Source organism: Gekko japonicus, unplaced genomic scaffold, assembly GCF_001447785.1.
Source record: "Gekko japonicus isolate JY-2015 unplaced genomic scaffold, Gekko_japonicus_V1.1 scaffold2851, whole genome shotgun sequence".
NCBI lineage: Eukaryota > Metazoa > Chordata > Lepidosauria > Squamata > Gekkonidae > Gekko > Gekko japonicus.
In genome coordinates, this window is record NW_015167623.1 from 190155 (window position 1) to 200748 (window position 10594).

The following is a 10594-nucleotide window of genomic DNA, read 5'->3' on the forward strand; positions in this document are numbered from 1 at the left end:
GTTTAAAAGGAATCCAAACATTTCGGATTCAGCATGAACAATGGGTACAGGGGGATCTTAGTACAGGACTGTAAAACATAGTGTATTTGAATGATCAGAGGCTACTGAATTATGGTGGTGTCTGTGAGCTTCAGTTCTTACTGGTATGAAACACCTTTGTATAAATAGTTGGTATCAGTTTTATATTTGTGCTATGGCTGCTTTCAATTGATACCTATGTTTTGTATTGGGAACTGAACTTTAAAAGGCCAATTTGTATAACCTTTTATGCTTTTAATGAATTTTTTTTACTGTAAAACTCTGCCAAATTTTTCAGCTTAAATTGTTATGCAGTTAATTTTGTGTACCTACATGACTGTATATACCATCTACCAAAGCAAATCTGTGTTTGTCTGACAGACTGATGCCATTAATGCTGTGAGTTGTATTCAGATTAACTTTTCTCCTTGCACAAGGGGAGGCCTGCAGTTTTTGTGAATTCTCCCCTCAAGCTGCAGCTTCATGTGCCATTTCTCAGACTGTTCCCAAAGGCCCCATGACTCTCAGAAGTGGCTTTCCAAGGGGTCAGGTGTCTGCAACAAAGAGGAGCATGCAGGAACAATCCATTCTGCAAGTGGAAATCAGCTTGTGGTTTCTAGGCTCCAACCTAATGCCTTCATAAAAGTAAAATGTCATTTTGGACTTTTCAGATAACCTGAAAGCATCTTTCCCTCTCTAGCCATCTTTCCATTGTCTCTTCACATTTTTAAGAGAGAGGTTGTTACACTAGTAGCCAAAATAAAAATGTTGTCATTGAACGCAGTTAAGTCAGAAAGGTATTATATACAAATGTTGAAATATGTGGAAAAACAAAGCAGACTTCAGGCTGTACACCGGCTACACAAAACACTCTAACTATAATCTTTCCTATGTTTCTTCAGTCATGTGAGCAGAGTTCCTTGGGGGAAAAATATATTTGGGCCTAGACATCTCAATTCTAAACTTAGATTTGTAATTACCCTAAGTGCTAGTGTGTACTAAAACCTCCCTAGACACAGTTGTGATAATGCGCAAGAGCATCCAGGGTAATCAAGAACCATGGGAAATGTGCTTTGTTGTTCCTGGCCAGTATAAAACATTGCCGTTTCATTTAATAAGTCATGATTAATGCTCAGTTATGCATCTTATAATTCAGATCATGTTATCTAGTTCATTCCTCTCATACTTCGTTTCTTACAGAATGTTCCTTGGTAAAGCCATGTGCATGTACTGCATTTATAAATTATTGTGACTCTGGTTATATTGACTTGCAAAATGAAAGATGATTTTGAGTAAGAGGGTTGTGGGAATATTAGAGAAAAGTGAAGCTATACAAATGCAGTGAAAATACAAAGGAATTATTGTGCTGTTTTTGTTTTACGCATCTTCTATGAGTGCTACAAGTCACATAACCAATTTTTCTCCTTGGAATACTGCTGTAAGTACTACACTATTAAAAAGCAGTGGTAGCTTTTTTTAAAAAAACACCTTAATTCTTCAACATAATTACAGGTTTTTCAGTACAGATTACAAATAAAATACTCAGAATTTTAGCAGTGCTAGGTTTGGGTTGTATTTTGCTGTAATTTCAGTATTGAAATGTATATTCTGCATTTTTGTATGAATTTCCGGAGTCAAGTTTCAGTTACACAAAAGGGGGGACCCATCAGCACTCAGTGGTGGAGAGGAAATGCCATTTTCTACCTCCTCCCCTCCAGTTTTTCTCCACTTCCAGCCCCCTTATCTCACCCTCCAGTTTATCTTCCACCCACCCACCTTGTCGCCATTTGGTTCTGGTGCCCCCCTACCCCCCCCAACTTCCTTCTTGCCGCACTGGCTTATACCCCTTTCCCACTTTGACTTCCCCATACCTTCTCCTACCTGCTTGTTCTCTTCAGGATGGCATAAGGGGGCACAACTGGCTCAGACTTCTCCTTTTACCTGTTGTTGATGGCCATCACAGTGATTTGAATGTAATTTTGCAAAGGCAAGCCGAAATGCCACCCAAACACCAGTTTGTAAATTTACATTTATTATCTTGGGAGTGTTGTACCCTGATTTTTTTAAACCTGAAATTTTTCTACAAACATCAAAGTTCCCCTGGGTCTGAAAAAAATGTGAATTTACGTTATCCACATGGGGACCATCCCTTGGTATTAGATTTACAGATAAACTAGTTTGAGATTGAAAATAAGTGAACCAATTCTATTTCTCCTGCACCACTTGCTGCATGCAAAGGGCTTCTTTTTTAATGAAGGGAGAAGTATTTGATCTTGCTGATTTTCGTTTCAGTCTTAAATTTGTAACTAGGAAGGTACCTTCATTGTACTGAATGTGCTCTTATCTAACAAGTGTGTGAGATGGAGACTACTGGTTTTGTCATCTAGCTCAGTGACTTCTTGGGTACTGTGGCTTTGATATGCACTTGATGTTTCTTCACCTGCAGTATCGTCCCATTCAGGGAAGGGAGGCAAGTCTGTATACAAAAAAAAGATGCCTTCTCAGAGGTACATGTTCAATTGAAATAAATGGATTATCACCATATGCACAGGAGTTCTATATGAACCTTGTATGCTTTGAGACAAATGTTACAATTATTATCTGAAAATTTATCAGGTCCCAAGTTAGGCTTTGAAAAACAATTGAATTTCTCTTTTGAAGGAGGCATAGTGTCCCACATTTTAAACAGAAAAAAATTAAAAACTATATAAATATGTTCTAATTCTAATATTTTAAGTTTCAAGCAAACATAAGTGCTGCTCCAGTGCAAACTCCATTGAAATGTATGGGAGATGTGCAGAAAGGGGGATAGTGTTGAATTGTGACCATACACGTGTTCATTTTGAAGAGAATTAATCCCTGTTGGCATCAAGAGGATTTCTCCCACCGAAACGCTCATTTGTATATATGTAAATTTTATTTATAGGAAGATATTTATAGTTTAAGATAAATCACAATGTGGCCGTTGGTATTAAATTATTTTTGGAGCATAGCATAAGGTTCTACATTCATGGATCTCTTAATTTTACCAGGGCTATTTTTGGGCAGGAACGGCGTTCCGGCTGGCTTCACAGTTGGCCATGCCCACTACAGCCAAAACCTCTCCATGCGTGGCTACAGAGGGAAGGCCTGGAAAGCAACACCACCCCCCGGCGACTCCAAGGCGGGTGGGCCACAGGGGGTCCTGGAAGGATCGTGGAGGCATTTAAATGCCTCCCTGTGCCTTCCCCGGCCTGTCTAAGGGCCGGCTTGCCTGGGCTCCCCACAGCTGCGGGGCGCCCGGGAAAGCCAAGGGGAGGCATGGGGGTGTGGTCTAATATGCTAACAAGCTGCAATGTCAGGGTGTAGCCTATTATGCTAATGAGTTCCTGCTGGGCTTTTTCTACAAAAAAAGCCCTGGTTGTTAGAACTATGTTTGTGTCATAAGGCAAAAAATGCTCTACAAATATAGTTACAAGAGGGAGACCAGTGATTATTGATAGGGAAAAGAGAACTCAAATTTCACCTTCCACCAGTCAGTACTTCCTCCCTTCTTATAGGTCTATTTCTCCCACTCATGTGTAACCCAGTCAGCCAATCCCCATTTTTTCTTCCTTCTTCCCTACCCAACTTCTTCTTCCCTTTCCAACCTGCTTAATTGCATACACACATTCTTCCCCTTGGTGTTTTTTCTCCCCTGGCCAATCTCCTACTCTGCCTTTTTTATATCTTCACACAACATCTTGGATTCTTAGGTAGCCCATGATAGCAGCTGATCTGTTTTCCGTAATGTTTGAAAAATGGCAGGCATCACTAGCTACTTTTGGATAATTGTTTAACTCCCCCCTTCTTTAGTTTTCAGATTTATCTTCAGAGCAGTGGGGTTAACCTCACATTTTCAGAAACTTATACTCTAACCTAGTGGTGTTGGCAATTTTTTTTTATCTACACAGAAGGGACACCTATCACTATTAGATACATGGTTTGACTTACTGTTTACAGGAAACTAATCAAGATGCAAAGGGTCAGACACAGTATTTGTAAAGTGTTCCCAGACCTCCCTCCCTGCTACAGCCCCAAGCAGCAAAGATCACTGATTCATCCAGTGTTGGGTATAGGGCCGCATGGGTGGATGAAGTCAAGGGTACGAATAGTGATGCAGACACCGATACATGCACAGAAGTGCTTTCCGCTCACACACAGGGTTCTTTGGTTTAGACTCTGTTAATATGTTGGAGGGACATAATTTGTACTGCAACGCTGTTATACACAAACTGACCACAAGATGAAATTGTTTCCTTTGCAATGTTTATATAAACTATACTTTGAAAACACTTCATTATGTTTTCTAATAAAATATTTGTTCACTACACATTGTTCCTCCATTTTTTTGCCTGGTATTTGCCATGAGATATCTTAATCCGCATGGAAAGCTCATATAGCAAAGTTGTGTTATTTGATTATTATTTTTTTAATTCAATACAGGGTTCAGTCAGTGGAAGTCAATGTTACTCTACAAGACAGACTTTTATAGGTACAAAAAAATTAGTTGTAGCAACTGAAAGTTTGCAACATCGACATAAACTTTCACCTGAGAAGTGTTCCTTACTGGACCCATGGTGATCCAGGGATCCAAAGAGTTATCTGGGGAGTTTCTTTGCAAGCCGTAGCACTTCTGAGATTCCTTCATCCAAAACTAGCTGTCTACATTGCCCAGTGTAAAAGAATTTGGGGAGCAGCCCCTGATTTAGGATTAGAAATTGCTGCCGAGGGGGAAAAAATCAGACCTTCTGATCTGTCCAGAGAAGTGGTTGTATGCCTCTAAGGAACACTTCAGAGTCTAGATTTGTGGTTTAAATAGTACTATATTATGCTTTTGGAGTTGGGGGGGGGGGGCAGTGTTCCTGCTAAGCTGAGCTGGCTCACAGTTTTTTTAGCCTCCGGCTTACACAGCTCTGTCTTAGCTCAGGAAGGATGGCTCCATAGCACACTAATTTATGCAGTTGCCAAATCACTTGCTCACAACTTTAATACCAGTACCTCACAAAGTAGAATTTTTGCTCACAAGACTCCACAGCTTGGAGGGAGCATGGGGGGAGGTGCTCTAGATTGAGTACCTATATGTCCTTCACCGTACTCCAGAAGTTGAATGACTAGAAACTAATTTCATGAGGCTGTGTGTTAACTTAGTCTTTCTCTGTAGTTTATAAATCCCATGCAGAAATGTAGCCTACACCTTGTGTTTGCTTCCACAGAAAATTAACTGAGATAGATAGGGAAGGCATTTGACTACTAAGATTTCTAGAAAACATAAGCACGTTCTAAAAGGAAACCACATGCCCAGTCAGAGAGAGGATAGATTATGTATGACCAAAGCAGGGACTGGGTCATGCACACTCCCTTAGGATATAGATGTGGTTTTTTTGTTTTTTTATTATTTTTATTGGGTTTTTAAGCATAATATGACAAACACACTTAAACACTAACAAATACATGAATTGGGTTCGATTTTGTATCATACCACAGTCAAGCCAAATAAAAGCAGTCAGATCATACCTCACAATCCCTACTAACTCCTATACCAAAGTATTTAAATTATTCCACATTTGAGTACACTCTTTGAAATGTAAGCAGATGTAGAGTGATTTCAGCAAATTGTACTTTATTCGATAAGGAACAAGACGACTTTGGCCAGCTCACAGGCCGGCTTATATTCCCCGAGAAACCGCCACCCAAAACACCCACCCACCTCCCAATAGGTTATTTACAGTGGCCGAGAGTCCCATAGGCTCTCAGCCGGGAACCTAGCCCCCTGATTGGAGTGGGCTAGGATCCGCATAGGCCATTGTCTCTTGGAGCGAAGCTCAATGTTTGTGCCCGACTGTGTGGAGCCCAAGCCGGCCACGCGGTCTGGACTGGATACATTACGCTCTTCTATCAACATTACTTATAACACGAGTTTTTAATTGCACTAATTTTTTTTAATTTTCCACATAAGTCTTATACAGTAATTTGTCTATCAAAGGTCGTTGTTGTTCTCCACAATATCTACAAATCACAAACAAAGAGAGAAGAAAGAAGAATCCGTTTACTTTCCACTTAGGATATAAATGTTTTGATGTTTGTGCTGGAAAGTACTTTTTACATGCTTGGAATAAAACCAATGCACACTTGCCTAGAAGTTCCAATGAGTTCACCGATACAACTCAGTATACATAGGATTGGATTGCAATTGTTCTTAGAGTAACTAATTTTAAAACTTTCTTCCTCATAATCCCATCCATCAGCTTTATCTTTAACTAGTAATAGTAGAACTGTTTTTAACTGTTGCGGAAATAAATACAAAAAGCTCTAGAAAGAGGGTCTGGAGACTCTGCAGAGAGAAAGAGAGGTGGAAGGAGGGAGGGATGGACAGACAGGCAGGGGGGGGAAGAGGGGGTCAGAAAAACAGACTCCACCGCGGCGAGCCAGACTCAGAAAAGCTTGAAAGTGAAATCTGCAAACGGGCGGGTGGGGGAGAATCGGAGGGAGGGAGACAGAAAGAAATCAGGCAGCCAGACCAAGAGAGAGAACAGCTGGAAAGGGGAGACTCGCAAGACAGACTGCAGGGAGAAAGGTCCCAATCCCAGCCTACTTGGAAGTTTTATTGCACTCAGTCGGACTTCAAGGTAAGTGTACTGATGACAAGGGGCCGGAGGCAGCATCAGGAGTGAGAGAGAGAGGGACGGACAGGCTGGAGGCAGAGAGCAGAGCGAGGGATGGAGAGGAGAGAGCAAGATCAAAAGAGAGGTGAGGCAGAAAGGGAAAGTGGTGGGGGGCATTAAGAAAGCAGAGGGTGGAGGAATCCTTCAGGTGCTTCATGGCAACATGTTGCCCTGTCCATTTCAGCAAGGAAAGAAGATCCATTCGGCAGAGAGGGCGAGGGATCCTCCAGGAGAACTGTTGGGGATGAGTGAAACACAAGAAGCATGAAGAGAAGCGAGAGATGGAGCCCCGAAGGGGAGGTCAGCAGCGGGAAGTGCTCCCCAAAGAGGGCGAGGGAAAGGTGGCACAAAGAGGGCCACCCGTATCCTCCCCCCCCCCCCCCCCACGAGCACCATGCCAGCCTGCCGCAGGACAGGAGCTCCACTGAGCTGAGTGCTGCCGGGCCGGGAGGCCAGGCATCATTCTGGGCAGGATGGTGGGCCTGCTGCCCCATCTGCCAGAGACCGCTCACCCTGGCTGCCAGGATGAACTGCACCCTGTGGCCCGCCACCTCTCCCTCCCGGAGCCCTACCAGCACCCTGCAAAGCCAGCTGGGGGGGGTGAAGACGGGAGCATATGGGGAGGCCCGACACCACCTGTCCCTCCCAGAGCCCTACCAGCATCCTCAGAAGCCAGCTGGGGAGGCAGATGAAAATGGGCAGCACAGGGACGGCGCCGTGCCAAAGGGGAGACCTCACGCTACCCGCATCTCCTGGCACAAACCCTGCCTGCTGCAGCAGGACCGCCACCACTGGTGCAAGGCTCTGTGTGGCTGATCTCCCAAGCACTGGCAAACCGCTGTGTTTGCTGATGAGAAATTCTGTTCTGAGGTGAGTTTTGGTGGGCGCTACCTCTGTGTGCAGGACTCAGGCAACATAGCCAATGCATAGGGACACCTTCTGATTGACAGTGCAGGCACCCAACTGATTTGGGAGTGCATGGAATCTTGCCACTCCAAAACAGAATTATTATATAGGAGAGATACTAGCAGTAAAGCTCTTTGTAAAAGCAATACAAGTTCTAGTAAGATGTGATGTGTAACGAATGCATAGGCTGGAAGCAGGTTAAGGAAAGATTAGCAGTATGTAATATAAAGGCATAAATGTGGAAGTAAAGTCTCACATACTTTACATTACACAATAACTGGTGTCCAAGGTCACACAATGTGAACCACAAAATGCAGCACACAGGGCTCTGTGGGGTAATTTCTACAACTGGGCAGTCTGCAAAGTCATTTTGTGTTGGATGTCCTTGTCATTCAATGTGGTCAGGTCTCAAGGGAAGTTGGGTTGAAAGCAAGTGGTTGTGACAAAAGTCTCAGTAGTTTATGTCGGAATTATGAAGAGGAGTATGGGCATATGAGTGTTGTGAAACCTTTATAGTTTTTATTGTGAAAGGGCATGTGTTTTGCTCTGCTCTGGCCGAAGTGTGTTCTAATTTTTTGCTTTTTTGCACACTTAACTGGATTTATCACGTGTAGTGTGTGTCTTGTTTATTGCCACATTTTTCCCCTTTAAACATTTGTCTATGTGTATGTCTCTGCCTGTTTCCTTCCTTGGTCAAGGCTAAATTAAGACCACAAAAGTGAGGAACAATGCCTGGTTATAATTTCTACAGGAAGCCAAGTTGTGACCTGGGTTCCTGGTTTTTTCCTTCCTTTTTTCGCTGTAAATATGTATCTGGATGTCTGTATCTGTCTCTGTCAGTTTGCCTCTCTCTTTGTAATTGGTTTTCACACTCTGGGTATGGTTAAAGGTTTCCCCCACTCACAGGTTTTATCCTAATGTCGCACACTCTCTGTATTTTTTTAATGTATATGCCATTCTCCGCTTCAGCCAGTTGTTCCTGCACTCCTCCTGTTTGTGCATGCCTACGTAGATCTGTCTGTGACTGTGTCTGTATTTGTGCTTCGCAGTATGCCTCGGGTTTTTGGCTTCCTGTTTTCTGTGTGTCTGGTCCCATCCTCTATCTCTGCTTGTGTGTGTATCCACTGGCTTTTTTGTGATCACTTGGGCTGGTTTCCCTCCCCCGCCCGCCTCTGATACACTGACAGCTGTTTACTTGGCGGGGGGGGGGGTCCATTCTGGAAAGTGTTGCCTCAGCAAACTTAGCTTGGAGGCTAAAGACAGTGGGTTTTGTCCCCCGAGGGAATCCATCATCATCTGGCAAGGAGACCAAAGACTGTAGCTGTGTTCACCAGAGCAAAGCAACCATCTTCTGAGGAAAGTTAATTAGTATATTTAAATTTTAAAACCTGTTTAATACTCCTTCAAGTGTCACAAAAATCAATCTGACACTGTTAAAATATGTTTACTTGAAGGCTACTGATTACAGTGAAGCACTGGCCTATCCATTGTGCTGTCTTCCTCATATCACACACATTAAAACTCGTTTTCTGCCATTTCTACCTATTACCTTGCGGCTGCACAAGGATCACAAAAATGCTTAAGCTAGAGCTGACATCTGTACCTTTTTGTCCTCAGGCATTCCAGCAACTGAAACCTGTCTGATATCACACTGTATCTTTCACAAGCCAGCTGAGCTCTACAAAACTGACTTTGTGGCTCTTTGAAACATCAGCATATTCTAGAGCCAACAGAGTGTAGTGTTGATCTAAACAGATTAGCAAATACACACTGCTTTTCCCCAAAGGCAAAGCTCTGTTATTTGATCTGATTCTTAGGGCTCCGATTTCTTGTGTTAACCGGTACTCTTTTGTTTGTTTGTTTTCAGTTCACCCTAATACGTTGCTACTAATGTGTTACCATCAAGTTTGGTTATTTTAAGTAACAAGAAAAGGGATCTGTGGAAGGTTCTCAATGACATACTCACTCCTACTGCTCCCATGTGGTTATTTGCATATAGACAGAAGACAGTTAACATCTTTGTTCTAGGCACCTATAACATTCAGCATCGGGGTGGATAAAAAGTGTCACTGGACCGATTACCCAGTTTGAAGGTGATTTCTCTGTACATGCTACATGAATGAGCTAAATTGTCCTGATCTGTTCCAGCTACAGAAATTTAAATGTTTGTTGTCTCAAACTGCAGGTGTAGTCTGTTGGAGATAGTACTCCAAAGCATTCTTTTAGATGTTGTCTTCCAGTTAAGTCATTACCTCCTTCAACCTGTTCACAAATAGAGAGAGACCTTTATTAACTCTTAAAAAAAAAAGAACTACAGAAAATTTTCTGTCTGACCTTGAGCTCCTTGATAACCCATAGCGCTATTTCTGGCTAACCCTAACAACCTCGTGCCCTCCACTGCCTATTTCCTCTTCTGTGTTTGGGTCCCACTTGATTGAATGCCCCTTCATATAAAAATTGCCCTGCACTTAGAAAGCACAACATCAGGGAGATGGTTATTAGCCTAGCCTTCTACCTGATATCATCTGCTTTGATGACGATCTTCTGTGCAGTCCTACATAGGGACTGTGCATGCGCAGGCCTACCGATCAGTGGGTATACAGCTTTAAGCCTGCAGAGGGCACTGTGCACAGGAGCCAAAAGCTTGACTCCACCCACAGCCATGCACTCCCATGCATCAACACCGCTCACCCTCAGTTCCTTTTCTGTTGCCAACAGAGTAGGTCGTATTTTTGCTGCTTCCTGCATTCTTACAGCTGAATCCGAAACTACAGTTTGCCTTCTGATCCTCATGGCTCAGAAGGCTATATTCAAAAAGTGCACGCACTGCAGTGCGAAAGTGACACAAACTGACGATCATGATTTGTGTATTTTCTACCTTGGAAAGGACCATTTGATGTCATTGCGCAAGGCCGGTTTAAAGTTTACCTCCAAGGCTCACGGGGAAAGCGCACTTAAGCTAAAGGCTGCTCTCTGGGGAAAGGCTC